The following is a 24,755-nucleotide window of genomic DNA, read 5'->3' as shown; positions in this document are numbered from 1 at the left end:
GGGGGAATTCCTTGTCACTGATGTTGGAACTAAACATTTATCCCCCACTCCCCTCCCCAATTGGAGAACAGGCCAGTCCTCATGAATACAGTGGTTGTGAATTCAGGCAGTGTGAACTCAATGGGTGGGAGAGCTGTTGTCCATTTACTGGAAAAAATAGAAGCTGTGGTTTTATTTTATTTTGAAGAATGGAACTAGGAATATCTCCTGTGGAATTGCCTTCACAGAGATGTAGTTCCTGGCCAGTTCAGATGGCAACACCTGAAAGTTGGCAGTTCTATGTATAGATAGGAGATGATATGGCCAATTTACATGGTAATTTACCTGAGTGGGTGGCATCTGAAGCCGCTGTCACAACTTTGGCTACCCTGGCCCCGAGGCAACATGCAGACCTTTAAATATAGTACAGTGGTACCTTGGGTTAAGTACTTAATTCGTTCCGGAGGTCCGTTCTTAACCTGAAACTGTTCTTAACCTGAAGCATCACTTTAGCTAATGGGGCCTCCTGCTGCCGCCGCGCTGCCGGAGCACGATTTCTGTTCTCATCCTGAAGCAAAGTTCTTAATCAGAGATACTATTTCTGGGTTAGTCGAGTCTGTAACCTGAAGTGTATGTAACCTGAAGCGTATGTAACCCGAGGTACCACTGTATACAGTTCTCCTATCCGAATCAGTGCATATAAGGTGAAGGCAAGAATATAACATTCCAAAATAATGAGTTCTATAGAATCTTCATGAATAACACATATATTGCAATTTTCCTGTCATAGCTTCAACACTTCCGTGCCGTCATTCCCTGCCCCCAATGGATCTTGTCTGTTTTTATGAATTACAGTGATACCTTGGATCCCGAACGCCTTGCGAGTCAAAAGGTTTTGACTCCCGGATGCCGCAAACCTGGAAGTGAGTGTTCCAGTTTGCGAACGTTCTTTGGAAGCCGACTGTCCGACGCGGCTTCCGATTGGCTTCAGGAGCTTCCTGCAGCCAATCGGAAGCCTCGCCTTGGTTTCCGAACGTTTTGGAAGTCAAACGGACTTCCGGAACGGATTCTGTTCGACTTCCGAGGTACCACTGTACTTTGATTAGACTCTAAACTTACATGTTTTTGATCTGTTATCATTGAAATATTTATATATGAACAGCCATTTTCTGGTGATCGCAATTCTCAGAAGTACCTTTGGCAGGGAAGATACCAGATAGTACCTTTCCTAGGCATGGAGAACCTTAACTCTGATTCAGATGTTGATTATTGATGAAGTAAGAATCCCCATGGCAGTGAACCAAGTCAGTTAATAATGTTTGTGGGAGAGCATATTTGAATGCATCTTCCTGAATGGGTGAGGTTAGCACATCAAAGGAGAAAGCTGTACCGAAATCTTTTCTGCCTTGGTGGTCTAAGTTCGTGCACACAAAGAGATTTTAATGTGCAGTGCCATCACACTTGCAATCCTAACATGCGTGTTGGAGATGGTGAAGTCCGATGCCCATGTTTCATTGCTCGCTCCCTGTTGCTTAAAACCTTCCCTGCAAAAAACCATTGCACTTTTCTTAAATGCAGTGTTACTACATTGCCTAATTGGAAGGATGAAATATGGAGTCTCAGTCAGAAAATCTAACCCTGAAATGTCCCAAAATCAAAAAATCTAGAACTGTAAGTCAAACACAAAGGCTAGCTCATCGTTGCTGAGTTGTGGTATGCAGCACTGGAGAATAGGTAAATAATGGATTTGAGGTTAGACGTAGCCGAAAGGAAGCCAGTAATAAAACAGTCTAATTGGTAACACATGGTACCCACATACTTGAGAGTTTTCCAGTTCTGATGCACAGCTATATTGGACCTATAGTAGATAATTGAGACTCCGTTTCCCTCAGTATGGAAGATCTCTAAGCATTTCGTATGGATCTATTGCGTAGTAAATATATGAAGAATTGCTGTGGCTCTGCCAATATAGCTATTGCGTTGGAAGGACACCAAACTTCCCGAGCAGCTGAGAAGGATATTCCTGCATGTTAGAAGAGCAAATATTAACACTGAAGTCTTCCTGATAGTTAGCTGCAGCCACTATTGTTTTAAATGACAAAGTGGAAGTTCTTTATTTGGGGCTTGAAAAAGGATTTGTGAGTAGTGAAGCGTTAGCTGAGATTGGATCTCTGCAACCTGGCATTTGCAGAGGAATTCGTTTTAAAACAGCACTTTCATTCTTTATGTGCTTGTGCTTCGTTTCTTGATTACCTCATGCTTGTCTGGTTTACACCATTTATGGTGACTATTGGAAAGCAGTTGCAAGACTTGTTTGCAGCCTACTGATGGGAGGGTGTGTGTGTGTTTTGCGCACAGCTGGTGGGCAGAGATTGTATGCACTCATCCCTTGTTGGTCTTGCTTCTTCTCTCCTTGCTGTGTCCCTGACTGATGATCTCTGGATTGTAAACTCCTTGGGGCAGGAATCTATCTCCCTTCATGTAAGTTGAAAATAGCATTGCCAATGGCCAAATGAATGGGATGTTCCCATACTGCGTTCCCAGCTTGTTGGAAGTCAGTTTGGGGAAAGGGGAGAGAAATAGATTCGGCCTTTATGTCTGTAAGACCAGGCTTGCCACTTGCTTGCCCCCTTGAACAACAGTTTAGCTATACAGTCAGTGACGTAGCGTGGGTTGTCAGCACCCAGGGCAAGGCAAGTAATTTGCGCCCCCTAACCCTAACCCCCAGATGTTGCGCCCGGTGCGGCCGGCCCCCCCTGCACCCCCCACGCTACGCCACTGTATACAGTGGTACCTTGGTTTAAGTACTTAATTCGTTCCGGAGGTCCGTTCTTAACCTGAAACTGTTCTTAACCTGAAGCACCACTTTAGCTAATGGGGCCTCCTGCTGCCGCCACACTGCCCGAGCACGATTTCTGTTCTCATCCTGAAGCAAAGTTCTTAAGCCGAGGTAATATTTCTGCATTAGCGGAGTCTGTAACCTGAAGCATATGTAACCTGAGGTACCACTGTACGCAGGAATACAATGTTACCTCCATTTTAATTGAATTGTACTTGCACGAGGGTGTTGGGGAGATCAATATATTGTTGTTACCACTCAGAAGATGGATAAACATTGTGGCTGAGAGCTTCCCCTTTGTGTTTGTGTTGCTCTTGGGAACACTTTTGCCATTTACGCAGACACATTACCATACACTTAAAGCTAAGCTGAGATCCGGGAAGAACAGTACTTTGTTCAAGGCTCAAGCTGCATGGTGATGTTTTTCTAAGATGCTTTTAAAATTTTTATTTCTGTTAGGCTTACCTAAGTTTGTAGAGTATATTGTAGAGTATATTGTAGAGTATATTGTCAGAAGAGTGCTGAGTACTGTGCTGAGAAAATGTTGCCGAGAAACCTCCTTGTTTAACTCATGTTAAACAGTTTGTGATTTTAGTGCCAATCTGTGGAGTTGGAACCATTCACTTCAGCATATTTGCCTCCTGTATTCAAGATTTAACTGTGTACAGTACTCGGATGCACTTAATCTGTGTTCAGGACCGTCTCCAGGATCCTTTTTACCAGTTTGTTAAGTGAGAAACCTGGTTAGTTTTAATCGGACCGCAGCTAATGTAAGAACTGATGTGCTGCTTAAATGTAGCTAAGGCAGAAACAGTGAATTCACTCCAGGAAGGGGACAGACTGTGGGGAGGACACAGACAAATCCAGTGGCTTACTTCCGGTTTGTTATTCAGAATTAAGAGATTAGCCACTGTGTTCCTGTGCTGGCCATTACAGTAATGGATCAATAGGTTGTGGGGGTTTTTTTGGTGCTATAGCCTTTTAAGAAAATGCAAATTGTTCTTAAGATATATTGAAAAGCTAGGTAGCCATAAAGAACTTCCTTTTGAAAATTTAACTGGGTGTTCATGAGTCGCTGTGCAAAACTTGTTGCTTTCTAGTCCGCTGCAATTCCTCCTATCGCCCAAACACGCAGCAACAAAACAGGAACTTCTTAGCTGCAGGCCTTGCTCATTTTCAGCTCTTAAACCTCATGCAAATAGTTGATGTGGCAGCATCTCAGCATGGCGTGGCTTGTCACTAATGGGGGCGAGGTGATGGCGGACCTCTTGCAGACTTCCTTTTGGAAGTAGATATGTCCTTTGCTAGGGTAGTGCTAGTTGCTATGGGTCTTCAGTGTTTTTATGTTTTAAAAGGGGAAGTACAAGAAACATTCTCTGCCCTAGAACCCATTAGTGCAGGAATGAGTTATGCTTACTTAGTGATAAGAGATACCTTCCGCACTCACAGAGGCAATATCTTTTTGTTATTGCTTAACCTGTTTCACAGCCGAAGTGGTAGCCCTTTGTCAAGACTATACCACTTCAGCCTGCTTGGATGCTTCTCCGCGTAACAAGAATTGCACACAGTGAAAGCTAAGCTAGAGCTCTTCTTCCTGACACCTAGTTTTCTCTGGAAGATTTCCCATTTTTGAATGTGCGCTCAGTCAATGTGAACTCTTGCCTGAAGTGGTATGGCCCAGATACATCTTCACCTTGATGAAAGCCAAGCTGGAGAGGGGTTTGGGGAATATGCCTAGGCTTAAGAACTACAGTGGTACCTTGGGTTACATACACTTCAGGTTACATACACTTCAGGTTACAGACTCCGCTAACCCAGAAATAGTACCTCGGGTTAAGAACTTTGCTTCAGGATGAGAACAGAAATCGTGCTCCGGTGGCGCGGCAGCAGCAGGAGGCCCCATTAGCTTAAGTGGTGCTTCAGGTTAAGAACAGCTTCAGGTTAAGAACTGACCTCCAGAACGAATTAAGTACTTAACCCGAGGTACCCACTGTACAGAGTTTGCAGCACAAGAAGCTGGAAACTATATGTTTTGATCTCCTGATCTCCAAAATGGTTTTTGCCACCCGTGTGATATCAGTTGCTGCTTAACTCAACTTTTATTGGAGACATTCTCTCTGTCTTCTGACCCTTCGAGGAAAGCTGTTTCATATTTAAATATAAGGATTCTAAGAACATGTTGTCTTTCTCCACCCTCTTCATTCAAGAATTCCTTCCATTGCTACTGTCCAGGGGCTGTTGCAAATACAATGCCAAGAAGAAGGGAGCAACAAAATAGGACTACTCCTTCCTTTTTCTGTTGGTTGTTCTTAAGTATTCCTCTTCAGCAAATTCCAGAGTGGGTGTTCCCTTCAGGAATGGGATTTTTTTCTTCCAATACTAGAAGCGATTTTTACACAGTGCCAACAGCCCTGGCTGCCTTCTGAAACACATTGCTGTCCTGAAAGTGATCATGGGCCACGCAAGTAGGAGCAAACAGACTCATGGCTGACTGGCTTTAATTTCCAAATTCCAGACTATGTGATAATGATAGAAACAGATTTTGTTTGCTGCTGCTATTCGGCGTCAGGTGTGGGTGTCAGGTGCTTCTCTTTTAAAACAAATAAATCACATGAAGCCATCTGGCATTGTAGTTTTTGCACAAGGCTCCCCAGAATGAATTGCTGTGAAAATTCTAATTCTTGGCCTTTTGTGACAGCATCATTCCACAGAAAGTGGACCTCTCAGGAGCTTTTGGGATGAAGCTCAGAGTTGCTAGTAAGCTTAGCCTCATTGCATGCACACCCTGCAAGCAGACAAGATACCCTCCCGCATCTGAGCAAAGAGCCTAACACTCATGTTCTCATCTTGCATTGTTGTAGGATAGTGGGGTTTCCATTTGGATGAACCTAAGTTTTCATTTCATCCATTTATCTTGGGCCTGCACAATGTACCAGCCCGCCAGCAAAATATGGCAGCCCACCAGGGTATTTCCTGTTTACACTGTCTGCCTAGGGCTGCAAAAAGCAGCTGGTATAATATCATAATACTCTGGTGGTAGTTTGCATTTGACTTGGCAGGTTGACCTCATCTTAAGGATTATGTCTTTGGAAGACACTTTGCAATTCTTCCAGATGTCCTCATAGCCCTTCTCCACTGCCCAGAGCTGCTACAGTCACTTTGAAAACAAGACATCTTTTGATTTTGACAAAAAGAATGTTAGTTTGCATGACTAAGCTGGGAAAGGTAGTTTTGGCTTAAGTATCCCTTCAGGGATGCGGGTGGCGCTGTGGGTCAAACCACAGAGCCTAGGACTTGCTGATCAGAAGATCGGCAGTTCGAATCCCCGCGATGAGTGAGCTCCCATTGCTCGGTCCCTGCTTCTGCCAACCTAGCAGTTCGAAAGCACGTCAAAGTGCAAGTAGATAAATAGGTAGCACTCTGGCGGGAAGGTAAACGGTGTTTCTGTATGCTGCTCTGGTTTGCCAGAAGTGGCTTAGTCATGCTGGCTACGTGACCCAGAAGCTGTACGCCGGCTCCCTCGGCCAATAAAGCGAGATGAGCACCGCAAACCCAGAGTCGGCCACGACTGGATCTAGTGGTCAGGGCTCCCATTACCTTAACCTTTATCCCTTCATGACTCCCCTTTTGTAGAAACAGATGCTGACAGCTCCTTCTCTTCATCTCCCAACCAGGAAAGTTGCTGTGCAGAGCGTCAGACTACTTTACTGCTTTTAGGCAAATGTGCACTGTCAGTTAAATAAAATTTGAAAGAAATCCAAGCTACCAAATTGCTGCTTGGGTTACTGCCATGATTTTTTTAATCTCTACCTGCCTATCTTGGAAGTACAAAGACACACTGACCGCAAAAGAGGTGGTATCTTCTTAGGAGGTTAACCACTGTAAAACATTTCTTGCATTTTTGTAGCAGCTGCTGAAGATGTCTCCTGCATCTATGCCCATTTCAAATCTGTTTGTTAATTCCCTTCCTTTTCAAGCTTTATCCTGTTCTCTTTCTTTTGATCGGTTGCTTTTGTTTATCATATTTTTGCTACTTGAAGGCAGTGCAGGCCTCAGCTTTGGAAAGCTTTCGTGATTTCTCTTGCTGGAGCTCACGGCTGAAGAGTGCAGAAGGAATTGGTCCTCTGCATTGATGTTTGCAGTGTTGTGTAATGCAGCATTATAAAGTATATTCTTTCCAAAACCATATTTTAATGGAGACACAGTAGGTAGGAACTTGAATGGTTTTAGGGTTTTCTTGAAAGGTTGATTAAGGTTACAGAACGATCTAGTGGATGCTGCAAAGACACCATGAGAGACCTTGCCTTTTGTACATGGTGTTTTCATATATTAAATATTTAAAATCTGTAACTGTACGACTTGTATAACAGGGGTGTGTGTGTGTGTGGAGAAGTAGCCTAGGAGGAAATGTGGCCTCCAAAGCTAATTCCCTACCCAAACTTCTTTTAAATTGTGACTGATCTTGAGCTGGGGGATTGGGCCAGTGTTCCCCAAGCTTGGGTTTCCAGCTGTTTTCAGACTACAATTCCCATCATCCCTGACCACTGGTCTTGCTAGCTAGGGATGATGGGGGTTGTAGTCCAAAACCAGCTGGAGACCCAAGTTAGGGAAACACTACTCTAGACCCAGTTTCGATTCTCAAGGACCCAAGGTTGAAGGGAAACAAGGGGCAAATGTTTTGCTTTTCTTTAGCCTCCCAGCCCTAGTAAACGCCCCCGTATATCCTGCAACCTGCCCTCCTTGCAATTTGAGGCTCTATACCTAACACACCCATTTTACGATCAGAAGAAGTGATGTACTACCAGATGTCATTGCAGGTAGTGTAATCATATTGCATCTTTTTTAAAAATTAAAATCGTTGTGCATATGCTTTCATAGGAGCAATGCTGCTTCCTTTCTACTGACACGATAACACTCTACTGCTATAACACGGTTCTGTCCACCAGCTAGTTAACAAATAACACAGCACTAGGTTGTATGTAGGCATTTCAACAGTGTGTATGAGACTCTGGTGACATACCATTGACCTTATAGCTTCCTAGGCACCCTGTGTGATGCTGGGGCAAGTCATTTCTTCCAACTTAATCTTCCTCTCTTGGGTACTTATACAACTCCAGCTCAATTCAATACTTCTTGCATAAGATTTCATATTTCTGAAATCACTGCGTTTCTCATCATTTGGGTTTCTTCTTTGTACATTATAGACACAATTAATTCAAAACCCTGAAAATAGTCTAGCATGTAATCTTGATTAATTAATTTTATCTACGTAAATAAAGGTTTAAGGATTTAGATTTGGTGGACAGAGTGCCTGAAGAACTATGGATGGAGGCTCGTAATATTATACAGGAGGCAGCAACTAAAACCATCCCAATGAAAAGGAAATGCAAGAAAGCAAAGTGGCTGTCCAATGAGGCCTTACAAATAGCGGGGGAGAGAAGGCAAGCAAAATGCAAGGGAGATAGTGAAAGATACAGGAAATTGAATGCAGATTTCCAAAAAATAGCAAGGAGAGACAAGAAGGCCTTCTTAAACGAGCAATGCAAAGAAATAGAGGAAAACAATAGAATGGGAAAAATCAGAGATCTGTTCAAGAAAATTGGAGATATGAAAGGAACATTTCGTACAAAGATTACCATAATAAAAGACAAAAGTGGAAAGGACCTAACAGAAGCAGAAGACATCAAGAAGAGGTGGCAAGAATACACAGAGGAACTATACCAGAAAGAAATGGATGTCTCGTATACCCCAGGTAGTGTAGTTGCTGACCTTGAGCCAGACATCCTGGAGAGTGAAGTCAAATGGGCCTTAAAAAGCACTGCTAATAACAAGGCCAGTGGAAGTGATGATATTCCAGCTGAACTATTTAAAATTTTAAAAGATGATGCTGTTAAGGTGCTACACTCAATATGCCAGCAAATTTGGAAAACTCAGCAGTGGCCAGAGGATTGGAGAAGATCAGTCTACATCCCAATCCCAAAGAAGGGCAGTGCCAAAGAATGTTCCAACTACCGCACAATTGCACTCATTTCACACGCTAGCAAGGTTATGCTTAAAATTCTACAAGGCAGGCTTAAGCAGTATGTGGACCGAGAACTCCCGGAAGTGGAAGCTGGATTTCGAAGAGGCAGAGGAACCAGAGACCAAATTGCAAACATGCGCTGGATTATGGAGAAAGCTAGAGAGTTCCAGAAAGACATCTACCTCTGCTTCATTGACTATGCAAAAGGCTTTGACTGTGTCAACCACAGCAAACTATGGCAAGTTCTTAAAGAAATGGGAGTGCCTGATCACCTCATCTGTCTCCTGAGAAATCTCTATGTGGGACAAGAAGCTACAGTTAGAACTGGGTATGGAACAACTGATTGGTTCAAAATTGGGAAAGGAGTACGGCAAGGCTGTATATTGTCTCCCTGCTTATTTAACTTATATGCAGAATTCATCATGCGTAAGGCTGGGCTGGATGAATCCCAAGCCGGAATTAAAATCGCTGAAAGAAATATCAACAACCTCAGATATGCAGATGACACAACCTTGATGGCAGAAAGTGAGGAGGAATTAAAGAACCTTTTAATGAGGGTGAAAGAGGAGAGCACAAAATATGGTCTGAAGCTCAACATAAAAAAACCGAAGATCATGGCCACTGGTCCCATCACCTCCTGGCAAATAGAAGGGGAAGAAATGGAGGCAGTGAGAGATTTTACTTTCTTGGGCTCCATGATCACTGCAGATGGTGACAGCAGTCATGAAATTAAAAGACGCCTGCTCCTTGGGAGAAAGGCGATGGCAAACCTAGACAACATCTTAAAAAGCAGAGGCAGCACCTTGCCAACAAAGTTCCGTATAGTAAAGGCCATGGTTTTCCCAGTAGTGATGTATGGAAGTGAGAGCTGGACCATAAAGAAGGCTGATCGCCAAAGAATTGATGCTTTTGAATTATGGTGCTGGAGGAGACTCTTGAGAGTCCCATGGACTGCAAGAAGATCAAACCTATCCATTCTGAAGGAAATCAGCCCTGAGTGCTCACTGGAAGGACAGATCCTGAAGCTGAAGCTCCAATACTTTGGCCACCTCATGAGAAGAGAAGACTCCCTGGGAAAGACCCTGATGTTGGGAAAGATGGAGGGCACAAGAAGAAGGGGACGACAGAGGATGAGATGGTTGGACAGTGTTCTCAAAGCTACAAACATGAGTCTGACCAAACTGTGGGAGGCAGTGGAAGACAGGAGTGCCTGGCGTGCTCTGGTCCATGGGGTCACGAAGAGTCGGACATGACTAAACGACTAAACAACAACAACATCTACGTAAAACTGTATATCCTGTCCTTTCTGTTGCCTGATACCGCTAACAACAATTGAAATCAGCTATAACATACAGTACAGTGTGATACAGGAGTGTGGAGCAGATTGAAAGCATTGGATGAAAACCTATAAATCTATTAAAACAAGCACCTGCCCAAACAGGAAGAAGGGTCTTGCCATTCTGCAACACACCATAAAAGAGGAAGCAACTGAGCCTCCACCGTTGATGAGAAACAGAGAAAGTCTTCTCCAGATATGGACAGGTGGTGGTCCCTAAACTATCCTGAACCTAAGGCTTTTAGGCCTTGAAAAGGTCTTCATCAACACCTTCAATGATGCCCAGAAGCAAGTTGGTACCAAGTGTAACGTTTGCAGGACAGGTGTGATATGATTTCATACGGAAGTGCCCATCAGTCTTGCTCCTGCATTCTGGATTACAAGTGGTACCTTGGGTTAAGAACTTAATCCGTTCTAGAGGTCCGTTCTTAAGCTGAAACTGTTCTTAACCTGAGGTACCACTAATGGGGCTTCCCGCTGCCACTGAGCTGCCGCCACACGATTTCTGTTCTCATCCTGAAGCAAAGTTCTTAACCCGAGGTACTACTTCTGGGTTAGCAGAGTCTGTAACCTGAAGCGTCTGTAACCTGAAACATCTGTAACCCGAGGTACCACTGTAGTTGTGCTTTCTGAAGTCTCTTCAAAGGTGCTGCGTTACTCTGGGGATTTCACAGTGGCTTAAATGATGCTCGCATCCAGACTGACATCAGCTTAGCTATAACAGCATTGTGTGCACTTGGAGCCGTTCAGGATTTTTCATCATGGGCATCTCAATAGCTCAGAAGCAGGATTGCAAGTTGTAACAAATGGAGAGTGGCAGGATCTGCACAGAGAACACTCTCTTTAAAAGCCTTTGCCCCACCTTCTTTGTGCTTAGGGAGTTTTCCTGCCAAGCTGGCATGGCTGTTCTGCTGTTATGATACCACACTGCTACTTGGGTGGGAACTTCAGTGAAATTGCATGTTTGGCTCAAGAAAACCACCAGCCTGTCATTGCCTTCCTATGCGCCTGGAGTCCCAAAAACACTCTTATGCATTTTGCGGATTGGAGTAAATGTGGTTGTATTTTCTGCTTGGATTTATGATCGCATAAAGAGTCAGAAGTGTGCAAATAAAACCTTTCTCCCGTGCTTTTATTTTTTATTTTTTGGTAGTATTGGTAGTTAAATGAGCTATGTTCACAGAGAGAGAAATGCTTTGCAGATTATCTTTCCTGTACTAATTAACTTTCCTTTCCTTTTTGCAATTAGCTTTCAGTGCACAGGAAACAGCTTCCCATAAAGGGATAAAAAAAAATCTGATGTGGAAATGCATTTGTTAGGAATATTAGAATAGATGGGTGTGATTAAGGATGAAATATGTTATAGCCCAAAGGAACGGCATGACTAAGAGAGCATTTACTCATATTAAAGAACTAAATCTATTTTGTTTTGACATTGTAAAGTGAGAAAGGTTTGGGTAGCAGCAGTATAATAGAAGCAAGTTTTCAAGAATAATTGAGTCATACCATGAAGTTATAGTTGCTCATTCCAAATCTGTTATGGGCAGACGGCTTTGGATTTGCCTCTTTTCCATAGAAAATAACCCTTTACCAGCACTGTGGCGTTTTAAAAAAGAGATTACTAAGGTTTACAGCCCGCAAAAGAACTATTCATTTCTAAGTTATAACCAATTGATTGATTAAATCTCACATAATACTTTTGTCCTACAAAATAGTTCTGCACAAATGGTTATTTGGGAGAGAATTTCTGGCTTTATAGGGATGCGGGCGGCACTGTGGGTTAAACCACTGAGCCTCTTGGGCTTGCCGATCAGAAGGTCAGCAGTTCGAATCCCCGTGACGGGGTGAGCGCCCGTTGCTCGGTCCCTGCTCCTGCCAACCTAGCAGTTCAAAAGCACGTCAAAGTGCAAGTAGATAAATAGGTACCACTCCGGCGGCGTTTCTGTTCGCTGCTCTGGTTCGCCAGAAAGTGGATTATTCATGCTGGCCACATGACCCAGAAGTTGTCTGCGGACAAACACCGGCTCTCTCGGCCTATAGAGTGAGATGAGCGCCGCAACCCCAGAGTCGTCCATGACTGGATCTAACGGTCAGGGGTCCCTTTACCCTTTCCTTTTCTGACTTTATAGATGTATAAGGCAAGGAAAGTGTTCCTTGTTTCCTTTTTTTGGTGGTATATTGTATGAAGCCACTTCTGTAAATACTAGGCAGGTAAACAGTGTGAAAACTGACTCTTGATAACAAAATATTGTTGTGCACAGGATGCAATCAGGGTAACTTTGTCAGAGCTACAGGTATAACTTTGCACAGAAAAAAGGCTGACTCCTGGGCAACATCATTTGACACCTCAATGTCTGCCATATACCTTACCTGATGGCAGTGGTGGACAGCTGAGAAGCTGCCAAATCCTAAGACTGGACCTTCAGAGACCACATCTCTTGAGTTCTAGGCTCTCGCAAATCCTTTTAACTGCAATATCCCCATAGGAAACGGGGCAGTCCTAAAATCACAGAATTGCAAAGTTGGACGGGATCCTGAGGGTCATCTAGTCAAATTTCCTGCAATGCAGGAATCTCACCTAAAGCATCCATGACAGATGACCATCCAGCCTCTGCTTAAAAACCATCTTCCAAGGGAGGCCATTCCACTGCTGAACAGCTCTTGCCACCAGAAAGTCCTTGCTGATGTTTAGAAGGAGGCTGGGCGTCCAACTGTGTGGCTTCAGTGGCCGGCTCCTCCTGAGTGCAAGGGAGGAGGAGCCACCAGACATGCTGGGCCCCATGCTCAGCCTCTTCCCGATGACACACATGTGCTGCATGCATGACATCCCATGCATTTGACAGCTGCGTGATGTCACGCGCGTGCCACACATGTCAAACCGCACTAACCGCCAGAAAGCTCTCCCTGATGTTTAGTGGCTCCCCGTTTGTGGAATACTCTCCCAGGGAGCTTCCCTTGGTACCTTCATTATATATACAGTGGAACCTCAGGTTAAGTTCCGGAGGTCCGTTCTTAACCTGAAACTGTTCTTAACCTGAAGCACCACTTTAGCTAATGGGGCCTCCTGCTGCCGCCGTGCCGCTGGAGCACGATTTCTATTCTCATCCTGAAGCAAAGTTCTTCACCTGAAGCACTATTTCTGGGTTAGCGGAGTCTGTAACCTGAAGCGTCTGTAACCTGAAGTGTATATAACCCAAGGTACCACTATATTTTAGGTGCCAGGTGAAAATGTTCCTCTTCCACCAGGCCTTGGGCTGATTCATATCCTACAGCTTTTCAATCATGTCTGTGAGTGAGGTATTGGGGTGTTTTATTGTTTCGTTGTTTTGGTTTAATGATTTGCTTGTGTTTTATTCTGCGAACCACCCTGCGAGGAAGGGAAGAATATAAAATAAATAAATGCTCAGAATCTCCTTTCTTCTTCTAAATTTGTGAGAACGGAGAGCATCCCATGCTATACCTCAGCTGTAAGGTCTCTCCCCTACCCTGACAGAGGCTGTGAGAGGCTTTGGTGGCCCAGATATTAGCCAGAGCTGCAGTGAAGCAGCTTCAGGAGAAGTAGTTGGGAGATAAAGAAATGGGGAAAGTGTAAGCTGCCAAGCTAGTGGGAAGAGCGTTGGACTCGGAGGCTGTGTCTCTGGGCTCTGGGAGTCCAGCCAGGAAGCCTTTGGGCACAAGGAAGGAAAGCCTCTAGTGAACCAACTAATCTGCTCTTGGCATGACAGTAAGGAAAAGGGGCAAAGAGGATTATTATTGTCTTCCATAAGGTGAAGCTTTTTAAGGTTTAATGTTTTTATAAATGCTGGAAGCCGCCCAGAGTGGCTGGGGCAACCCAGCCGGATAGGCAGGGTACAGATAATAAATTGTTGTTGTTGCTGCTGCTGCTGTTGTTATTATATAATCTTGGATGGGGAAGAATTAGGACTAGGAGAGAGGGAGCACTTTGCCAATGCAGCAATCCCATCTGTGGGGGACAAAGTATTCCAGTGAAGTTAACCCCTCCCCTCCCTTGCTGTTGCCCTGACAAAAATCACCCTCCTGCAGCTGCTGTTGGCCCTGGGAGGGAAACCCCCATTTGTGCCAGTGGACACTTCCATTAGCAGGGAGGTTGGGATCTGTGGTTTTGGTCATGTCTGTGGTGGAGAAGGAAGGGGTTAACTTGTTGTATTGGGTCCCTTCATTCCCCCCTTTAACTGGGTAAATAAATGCCCTCATTTCTGTCATTAGGAAAAGTAGGGATTCTGCAAAGTGTTGTTCTAATGAGAGGCTTCCTTTTTATTTAGAAAGAGCAACTGCACAAAATTGAGAGGGGGTAGGTGAGTGTGGGTCTCTTCTTTCCAAAAACGCCACCACTCTAGAGAACAGAAAAGGAAACGCTGATTTTGTACTCCACAAATGAATTGTTTCTTATTATGAAATCTTAAAAGTGGCAAAATGGGTATGACAGAGCTGGGGAGAAGGAGTTTAACATCAAACTATAGAAACCACACACTATATAAAGCTCCCAGTTTTTGTAGCTTAAATAAAACTTGCTAGAAAATTCAGTGCATTTTAAACTTCCTATTGAATGCTGAAAAGAAGTGATGCTGTCTGTGGTGGGATAATGCCAGTAATCCTAGACTGGCAACACTTTGCATTTCTGCTATGATTCTGTCAGTGACTTCAATGGTTTTCTTAAAAAATTGCTTCTGGAAAGATGATGGTGACGTAATTTAATTTTGCTTTGTTATATGGGTGTCTAGACTTCCAGTTGAGTATGTGTCTGTTGAGCAAATGTGCTTTGCCTTAAGGCATGCACGTATTATTGTTCTTAAAATAGGTCGATCAGCTGGGGGAAAAATATGACAAGCTACATCTGCTGAAATCCCCTTTCTCCCCATGTTGGAGCTCTTGTGTAATTTGGCCACACTACCTTTAAAGAAGGGACGCGGGTGGCGCTGTGGGTTAAACCATAGAGCCTAGGGCTTGCCGATCGGAAGGTCGGAGGTTTGAATCCCCATGACGGGATGAGCTTCCGTTGCTCAGTCCCAGTTCCTGTCAACCTAGCAGTTCGAAAGCACGTCAAAGTGCAAGTTGATAAATAGGTACCGTTCCAGCAGGAAGATAAACGGCGTTTCCATGCGCTGCTCTGGTTCGCCAGAAGCGGCTTAATCATGCTGGCTACATGACCCGGAAGCTGTACACCGCCTCCCTCGGCCAATAAAGTGAGATGAGCGCCGCAACCCCAGAGTCGATCATGACTGGACCTAATGTTCAGGGGTCCCTTTACCTTTATATTTACCTTAAAGAACTGCAAGGCGAAAATAAAAAAGGGACCCAGATTTGAGAATCAGATTATTAGATAGCATGATCTTAAGCATGTAAATTCAGAAGGAAGCCCCATTCAGTGAGATTTACAGCCAGGCAAGTGTGTTTAAGATTGCAAACTAAATTTCTGAAATAGTATAAAGGCAACAAATATTATAGACCTCTGGTTCCATCTGCTGGAGAGAGAAGTGCTAGCAAGAAGTAATAGGTTTTCCTTGTTTTGATGTAGAGATCTGCTGCCCCGTTTGACCCCAGAGAAGCTCATTTCTACTCACACATAACAATTTCCTACACAGATACCATTCCCAAGAAAGCCAAGTGTAACCCCAGGCCCAGCATCAGAATTTGGCACCACTGGGCAGCTGGTTATGGCTTGAACATGCTCTGAATAAGTCATGAACGATACCTTATTTCTGACCTGAACAAAATAGGATTCAACAAAAGAATGGAACATACAAACTGGCTGGAAATTGCCACTTTCCAGGGATGGCAATTAAAAAGGGGAAATTGAGCCTGACCAGACTTTAGCAATGAGGCAAATATGATATGCATTCTTCACAACCAGGTAAGACAGTGTCTTTGTCCTGGCTTACATCTCTTTGTAACAGACAGATTCTGCAACCTTTTGAATCGTTAAGGCAGAACAGGAAGATGGTTTCAGGTGCCGCTCGTCATTACGGAATATACAATGTATATCTGTTATGATATACATTTAGCGTTTACGACACACGTTATACTTATTGACAGATACTACAAACTAGCATGACAAATCACTATTCATTATGCTTCCTTCCTTCCCATTTAGCAAGGTTATAATCTTAAAATTCCCAGGCCTATAGAAGAGATGCTAATTCTGAGCCACATGCAGAGCTTGGCTATTCAACAAATGCATATACAGTGGTACCTCAGGTTAAGTACTTAATTCGTTCCGGAGGTCTCTTCTTAACCTGAAACTGTTCTTAACCCGAAGCATCACTTTAGCTAATGGGGCCTCCTGCTGCTGCCGCTGCGCGACTTATGTTCTCATCCTGAAGCAAAGTTCTTAACCCGAGGTAATATTTCTGGGTTAGCAGAGTCTGTAACCTGAAGCATATGTAACCTGAGGTACCACTGTAGTTGCAGTCAATGCAGGTAGTGTCTTAATCAATTAGCATTTAATTCATTCTATACAGTTTGAAATAGGGACGCGGGTGGCGCTGTAGGTAAAACCTCAGCGCCTAGGACTTGCCGATCGCATGGTCGGCGGTTCGAATCCCCGCAGCGGGGCGAGCTCCCGTCGTTCGGTCCCAGCTCCTGCCCACCTAGCAGTTCGAAAGCACAATTAAGTGCAAGTAGATAAATAGGTACCGCTTTCTAGCGGGAAGGTAAACAGCGTTCCGTGTGCTGCTCAGGTGCTGGTTCGCCGGAGCAGCTTCGTCACGCTGGCCACGTGATCCAGAAGTGTCTGCGGACAGCACTGGCTCCTGGCCTCTAGAGTGAGATGAGCGCACAACCCCAGAGTCTGTCAAGACTGGCCCGTACGGGCAGGGGTACCTTTACCTTTACCTTTATACAGTTTGATGTCTAGATTCTTGTAAGAACTTACAAAGCTGAGGCTATTATTTATCTCATTGCTCTTTGTATTTTGTAAGGTTAGTCAGCTTTAATTTACATTTGCATCTTTTGAAAATACTGTTAACGTATTTTCCCTTTAGACTAGAACTAAAAGGTGATACAGGAAGTATGTCCCCGAACATACAGTGGTGCCTCGCAAGACGAAATTAATTCGTTCCGCAAGTCTCTTCGTCTTGCGAGTTTTTCGTCTTGCGATGCACGGTTTCCCATAGGAATGCATTGAAAATCAATTAATGCGTTCCTAGGGAAACCGCCTTCAGACCAGGTCCGGGGACAGTCTGTCCCCGGACCTCTTCTGAAGGCTGGGGGGGGGGGAAGGGCTTTTCTTCCCACCCCCAGCATTTTAAAAAACCCCGGGACAGCGGAGGACTTCTCCGCTGTTCGGGCGATCTTAAAATGCTGGCAGGCGGCATTTTAAAATCGCCCCGGGACAGCGGAGGACTTCTCCGCTGTCCGGGGCGATTTAAAAGCCCCTGGGAAGGCAGGCAGGGGGGACAAAGACTTTTGCCCCCCGCCAGCCTTCAGAAGAGGTCCTGGACCTCTTCTGAAGGCGGGCGGGGGGCGAAAGTCTTTGCTCCCCCCCGCCTGCCTTCAAAAGCCCTCCAGGACAGGCAGGCAGGGGGGAGCAAAGACTTTCGCCCCCCGCCCGCCTTCAGAAGGTGTTCCCTCCCCACCGCCCGGCTTCAGAGCACTGTTCCGAAGCCGGGCGGCGGCGGGAGGTGTTCCCTCCCCACCGCCCGGCTTCGGAGGAGCCTTCCGAAGCCCGGCGGTGGCGGGAGGAGGTGTCCCCGCCCCGCCGCCAGGCTTCAGAGGAGGTCTGAGGACAGTGGGGAAGACGCGCTGCGCTTCCCCGCTGTCCCTGAGATTTCCCTATGGGCTGTCGTCTTGCGAAGCAAGCCCATAGGGAAATTCGTTTTGCGAAGCGCCTCCAAAACGGAAAACCCTTTCGTCTAGCGGGTTTTCCGTCTTGCGAGGCGTTCGTCTTGCGGGGTACCACTGTAATGCTTTTTGAATGTATGAGTCCTTTGTTTTATCCTCTACATTTGCAAAACTGCAAATAAGCGATCTAGAGCTTTGTGCCTCATAACACAGTATCAAAGGGAATTTAGACATATACACTGGAAGTAGATAAGATTTCTAAGTTCTTGTAGACTTCAGCCATGTTTCTGAATGCAGCTGGTTCATTACGAAATACCAAGGCTTTAATCTGCCTCAGAGAGCTTTTGTTGATATATGATGAACAGATAGCATTCGTGTGGCATGGAGTTAACTAGGCCATGATCTGAGGAACACATATTATGCTTGTTGATTCACCAGACCTTAGGATGCAGTCAGAGACCTGTGACATTCTCAGTCACGTCTGTTTCCGTTGCATTCCTTTTCATAGCTTCTGCTGTGATGGCACCCAGTGGTAGGATTGTGGAAGCTACAGTAAAAGTGGATCTATCTGGCATCACAGATTATTTTACCTGTACCTGTGGAAAGACAGCGTTGTTGCAGCAATGCCTTACCATACCTCCAGGGTGATTCTCACTTTCCCTTTCATTCTTGGGCGTGCGTACCTCGGTAGTACAAAATATTCAAATATATCGGGAGGGGAAATCTGTTAGAATTGGTCATGGATCTCTTTTAGAAACTCAGGAGTAACATCTGAGAAAGGATCAGGCCATTGCTTCCAAGGGAAGCTTTTAAAAGGGAGGGGTGCCTTACACATTATCGGGGATGCCTGAATTTTATTTTTTACGTAAAGTAAGAATTGGCCCTTGCCTATCTTGCCAGACATGTGGCTTTCTCCCAAGGTTCTGCTTATTCAATAGTACAAATCTTTTTCCTGTTGACCTCTGAGCCCTATCTGCTCATCATCTGCATGTGTTTATGGGCTGTGAAAGATGCTATATTTCATAACAAAGAGGCAGTTCTATAGTAGGGCAATCCTTATAACCTACATACTCAGAGCTCTTCAGCAAATGTGCAGAAGATAGCACAGACTGGGCTGGCCACATAATCAAAAGTATGTAGTTGGTGTGAGATTCCTCAGGCTGAAATGTACAGTGGTACCTCGGGTTAAGTACTTAATTCATTCCAGAGGTCCGTTCTTAACCTGAAACTGTTCTTAACCTGATGCACCACTTTAGCTAATGGGGCCTCCTGCTGCTGCCGCGCCGCCGGAGCACGATTTCTGTTCTCATCCTGAAGTAAAGTTCTTAACCTGAGGTATTATTTGTGGGTTAGCGGAGTCTGTAACCTGAAGCGTATGTAACCCGAGGTACCACTGTATATTGCAGTGGTAGTAGCGGAGCTTTGCCAAGCATCCCCCGCCAGCCACATCATGGCACCCAAATGAGACACATGATGTCAGGAGTGCGTGCAGGAGCCAGGCCCTGTGACCAGTAGGGCTTCGCAGGACTGGGGCCTTCCTGAGTTTGTTCTGGGGAGGCAAGGCACGGCCGCACTGGTGAGGCCGCATGGTAACTCACTGCACCTACTGGCAAGAGCCGGGAAGGGATATAAAGGCAGCATTTCCCTTCAGCTCTTTGTCACAGCAACTTGTTTCCTGCCTTGCTGCGTTTGGCTTCTTGCGTCCTGATCCTCGGACCTCGGGTTCTTGACTCCTTGCTTCTCGACCCTCGGACCCTTGACTTCGTGACTCCCTGCTTCCTGACCCTCGGGCCCCTGGCTTCTGGACTCTCGTTCCTGCTCCCACCCCACCATCTTGCCCCCGGTCCCGACGTCCTCAGCCGGTACTTCGACCGCCTGTAAACCAGACTGTGACACATGAACTTGCCACATCCTTTGTGTGTCTAAAACTCCACCGCCACACCAGTTTGCATCTTCAGCACAGTTCTTGCAAATGCCATTGTGGATAGCTTAAAAGCAGTACAGCGCTCCGAAAGAGTGTTAAAATTAAGCAAATAATTTTTATTCAAGTGGTGGCTAACTATGTGGCCTCACCCTTCTCTGGGTGATAAGGACAGGAATTCATGTCCTTAAGGCAAAGAAAATTTCCTGCATAGGTTGAGTAAGAGGACTATGCCTTTACCGAGAAGAAATATGCTAGCGCAGCCAAGCATATAATTGAGGAACGGTGTTGCGAAATACGGCTCTTTCCAGTTCTCAGAACGATGTTTTGACAGACTCCTGTTATAAGGAAAAGAGACACGAGTGAGAGCCCCTGTTTCACTGCATAAGGCCCTGCTGCAGAAGAAACAAGCTGCTTTTTCAGCTGAGTGGTGGCTTGCCTCTTCAGCAGAGGGAACTCCTGAGGTGAAAACCACAAGTTGCTAGAGTTCTCCTTTGGGTCCTGCTTCAGGCTATGTTGTTTTCTGGTCTGATGCTGGAACTCCCAAGGTTGGACCTCTGGCATCTCTTGAGTGAGCAAGTAGCTTAAACAAAAGCAAGCACAGGTGTTTAATGCATCTGTGTCCAAGGTAATGCCTCTGCTTTGAGAAAACTTGGGGAGTTCTTGTCCAACCACTGCATGCACAGTGGACCTGGGCCCCACAGTCCACTCCTTGGCCCAGACCCAATTCCTTTGCAGCCTCTGATTCTGTATCCAGATCCCTGCTGGATGCAGGGGTCATGACAGGCCGTGGATGATGGGAATTGTAGTTCAGCAACATCTGGAGGGCTAAAGGCCACACCTGCCTTAAGCCAACATAGCAATGCCAATATGCCCTGTGCGAGCTGCTTCATTCGTGCATTTTTGGCAAAGAGATATTCTGAGGCAGAGTTGAGGCAGCCGGACTTTGTACTGTCTTACCAGGCTAAATATTTGCCCTTTCCTGTCTCATACCGCAAAACCAGTCTCGGAGAGCATGACTTTGTTAGTCTACATAATCAGCACTGTGATCCTTGAACTTCTTACCGATTATTCCACTGGCTTTGCAGAACTTGCTCCAGACAGGGTGGGTAAAAATTAATAACAAATAAAATTTAACGGCACTGGTGCCATAGTTGCCTTGCAGTGTAAGTTTGTCTTCATTTTCCTTGAAACCACAAATTTTTTTAGTGTCATTGTGAAGCAACATCCTGTCTTTCCTGCCTGCTTCTGTTGAAACAATTAGAATGGGGCTGGCTTATGAAATTTAGGCACAACAGAACTTTGTATTTTAAAGGAATAGGCTTCTTTTAATAGGCAGCATGTTCGTAAAATTGCGTCTTATGAATTATGTGGGGAATGCAACCAAAGTAAGGCTGCTTTTAGTCTTGCTGATATCAAAAGTGAAAAGCATATAATTAATTATCCCATGAAAACTAATAGGATTATATGATCTTTTTTTAAAAAAGCTACATCATGCCCAAAGATTTTAAAAGTATTGAGTGTTTTCACTGAGGGACTGTTCAAGTCCTTATTTAATTTATATTCAGTTAACTTTGTTATTCTGAGGGTAGAAGAGCAATGCAATTCAAAAAGCAAGCTTTTTAACTAACTTAACAAATAAACACATTCCCTGTTTCCTCCACCTAAAAACCCCCCCAAACCCTTTAAAGCACCTCATAATCTTAAATTAAAAGAGTGACATTTCTGCTGTGAAATCCAGCAGAAGCATGATCTATGAAGGACCTTACAGAGGAGTGTCACTATAATTGTTGGTGTTGCCAACACGGTCCTAGGCTTGCAGTAGTGCCCGCGGGGACTTTCCCTGATGCTTGTGAGAAGCCTCAATTGCTCCCTAGGCATTGCTGCCTTTTTCATGACTGTTGCTACCCTCTCTCCCCCCCTCCTTGAAAAGAACATAAGAGCTGGAAGAGGAAGTGGGAAGACTGTTGCTCTTTTCCATATCCTCTTTCAGCTCTGTGGTTTTCAAGACTCATATCTGCACCTGAGCAGAAAGCAGAATAACCAAGAGTGGAGAAAAGGAGGGAGGGAGAGAGGGAGACTAAAGGAAGGGAAACAGAGTCACTGGGGAGAGAGAGATAAGAGGGGAAGAAACTGATGGATCCTTCTGAATTGTCATAATTCTTACAAGGGATCCCTTCAAAACCACCATCAAACTACAGTGGTACCTTGGGTTACATACACTTCAGGTTACATACACTTCAGGTTACAGACTCCGCTAACCCAGAAATATTACCTCGGGTTAAGAACTTTGCTTCAGGATGAGAACAGAAATCGTGCTCTGGCTGCGCAGCGGCAGCAGGAGGCCCCATTAGCTAAAGTGGTGCTTCAGGTTAAGAACGGTTTCAGGTTAAGAACGGACCTCCAGAACGAATTAAGTACTTAACCCGAGGTGCCACTGTATAGGTCATATATTTGATGCATAACCACCAGCTCTCACCTGTAGAAAGTTGTCTTTGGGATCTTCTCATAATGAAATATCTGATAGAAAATAGCCTTGTGGATGTTGGTTTCCTTCACTTGGTCAATCTCAAGAATTAGGCTTGATGGGATATTCTGAGGAGTGGACTAGGCTAAAAAAAAACCAATTGCTGCCTCACTCAGCTGCAATGCACAGTCAAAAGAGATGTGCCCCCTTCATTGCAAAAGATGTAGGGGACTTAAGATATGAGAACATCCACCGAGACCTACGTTTGGGGCTTCTGGGTCACATGTGGCTTCAGCGGAGCTGACCTTGGCTCCCCCTGCCTTTGGGGCTTTGGTTCCTTCTGCCATATTCCAGAAGCCACTACCACTTCAGGTACAGGGGGACCATTTGCCACTGTTCATTTTACGTAACAACATCTATATCCTTCAAGGAACTTAGGGTAGCTGCTGTACATGAAGTTCTTACGTACAAGATGTGGATCTCCAAGCAAGAATACGAAGAAGGAGGCAAACGTTTCCGAGCACAATTCACAGTGTTGGTGCTGACCTTTAAAGCCCTAAACGGCCTCGGCCCACTATACCCGAAGGAGCATTTCCACCCTCATCGTTCAGCCCAGACACTGAGGTCCAGCGCTGAGGGCCTTCTGGCGGTTCCCTCCCTGCGAGAAGTGAGGTTACAGGGAACCAGGCAAAAGGCCTTCTCAGTAGTGGCGCCCGCCCTGTGAAACGCCCCCCATCAGATGTCAAGGAAATAAACAACTATCTGACTTTTAGCAGACATCTGAAGGCAGCCTGTCTAATGTTTTTAATGTTTGATGTTTTATCGTGTTTTTAATATTCTGTTGGGAGCCACCCAGAGCGGCTGGGGAATAAATAAATAAATTATTGTTATTATTGTTGTTGTTGTTGTTGTTGTTGAAAGGAAATGCCCATAAAACCCTGTGATAAAAAAAAATGGTGCCTTTCCCAGTGCTTCTAATAATTGGATAGCTTTGGCACCAAAAATTTTGTGTCGCTTTTGTAGGAAATGAAGACATTTTTGTGCATTCTGCAATTTGGTGTGTTTTAAAATATAATTTTGGTTGGTGGGGGAGGTTTTTTGTGTGTAGAGAGAAAGAAAAGGCCCATTTTCGTGGAGGAGGAGGCTTTCCTTTGCTCTGGACACGGGGTTTGAAACTAAAGTTTGAAACGTTTCCAATACTACAATAGACGTATTTTGCATCTTTCTTTTAAGTAAAGAAGCTTTTGATGCATATCCATGTTAAAAAAATAATAGGAAGTGGTTTGTCAAGTCATGCTGCCTTTTATCACCACTGCCAGTAATGACCACAGAGAAGCTGTGGAACACAGAATATTCAGCACAAAACTATATGTGGCATTGGTCCAGTTGACAGGTCTTGTGCTGCTGGCAGAGCGACAGCGTGAGTATTGTCGCATTTTATTTATTTCTTTTCATTCAGGGGTGCCATCAGTTTGCTTGCAAACTCTGTACTTGTAAGCTAAATCTTCTTTCAGTTTGCATGCCTGGCGTGTCGTTTAATAATTTCAGAAATAACCGTTAATGAGGCTACACAGGCACACAGTTCTAGACAGAAGTGAGACTAGTTGAATAATGTCCCATTTGAGAGACTTGCTGCCGTTAAGCCCTTTGGGGACTGGAAAGGGAGCTGTTCAACTGCTTTTGTTGGATCTTGTGTCGCTTAGGAATATTATTCAGTTTGCAGGATAGCTTGGGGGGTTGGGATTACTTGGGCTGCCCATAGGCCATCACTTCTGAAAAGCAATGGTATTTACATCCCCTTCCACACCATGCTGGCCATGGGCTTCCATTCAGCCAGTGGTGTGTTGATAACTACAAATGCAATTGGGAGGTAGAGGAGCAGAGGATGCTGTTAGGGTAGTATTAAGTCTTGTGTACAGTGGTACCTCAGGTTAAGAACTTAATTCATTCTGGAGGTCCGTTCTTAACCTGAAACTGTTCTGAACCTGAGGTATCACTTTAGCTAATGGGGTCTCCCGCTGCCGCCACACGATTTCTGTTCTCATCCTGAGGTAAAGTTCTTAACCTGAGGTACTATTTCTGGGTTAGCAGAGTCTGTAACATGAAGTCTCTGTAACCTGAAGCGTCTGTAACCCAAGGTACCACTGTAAGGCCCTTTCTAGTCCCACACAAGTTTATTCAGTTTCAATAACAAAGGAAACTAAAACTGGCTGTTTTTCACAGAGCGGGGATTGGGGAAGTATCTATGCACTTCTTTTCGGTGTAGTGCCTTTTTTTTAAGGGCTCCATGCACAGATATATGGACACACGCTTTTCTCCCCCATGTACTTCTGAAGTTTTTTTAATTATTATTTTTTTAAAACCATATTCAAAACTACTCCAGGCATTGGG

General features: G+C 44.8%; 1 protein-coding gene across 4 annotated transcripts in view; it reads left to right on the top strand.

The window, feature by feature from the left end:
- The window catches only part of LIMS1 (LIM zinc finger domain containing 1), a 78,642-nt gene that overhangs the window by 6,000 nt on the left and 47,887 nt on the right, over positions 1-24,755 (top strand). The window contains exon 1 of one of the 4 annotated variants that reach the window (XM_083501567.1): positions 23,503-23,784. The exons of 2 other annotated variants lie outside the window; for them this stretch is intronic. The gene's annotated coding sequence lies outside the window, so the exon portion shown is untranslated. Of the gene's footprint in view, positions 1-23,502; positions 23,785-24,755 lie in introns of those variants that run through there. One more of the 4 variants, XR_014525732.1, reaches the window with a different exon arrangement.

Source organism: Podarcis liolepis (genome assembly GCF_965112155.1).
Source record: "Podarcis liolepis genome assembly, chromosome: 4".
NCBI lineage: Eukaryota > Metazoa > Chordata > Lepidosauria > Squamata > Lacertidae > Podarcis > Podarcis liolepis.
Note: the sequence above shows the minus strand (reverse complement) of the source record. Positions and strands in the feature narration are given on the sequence as shown.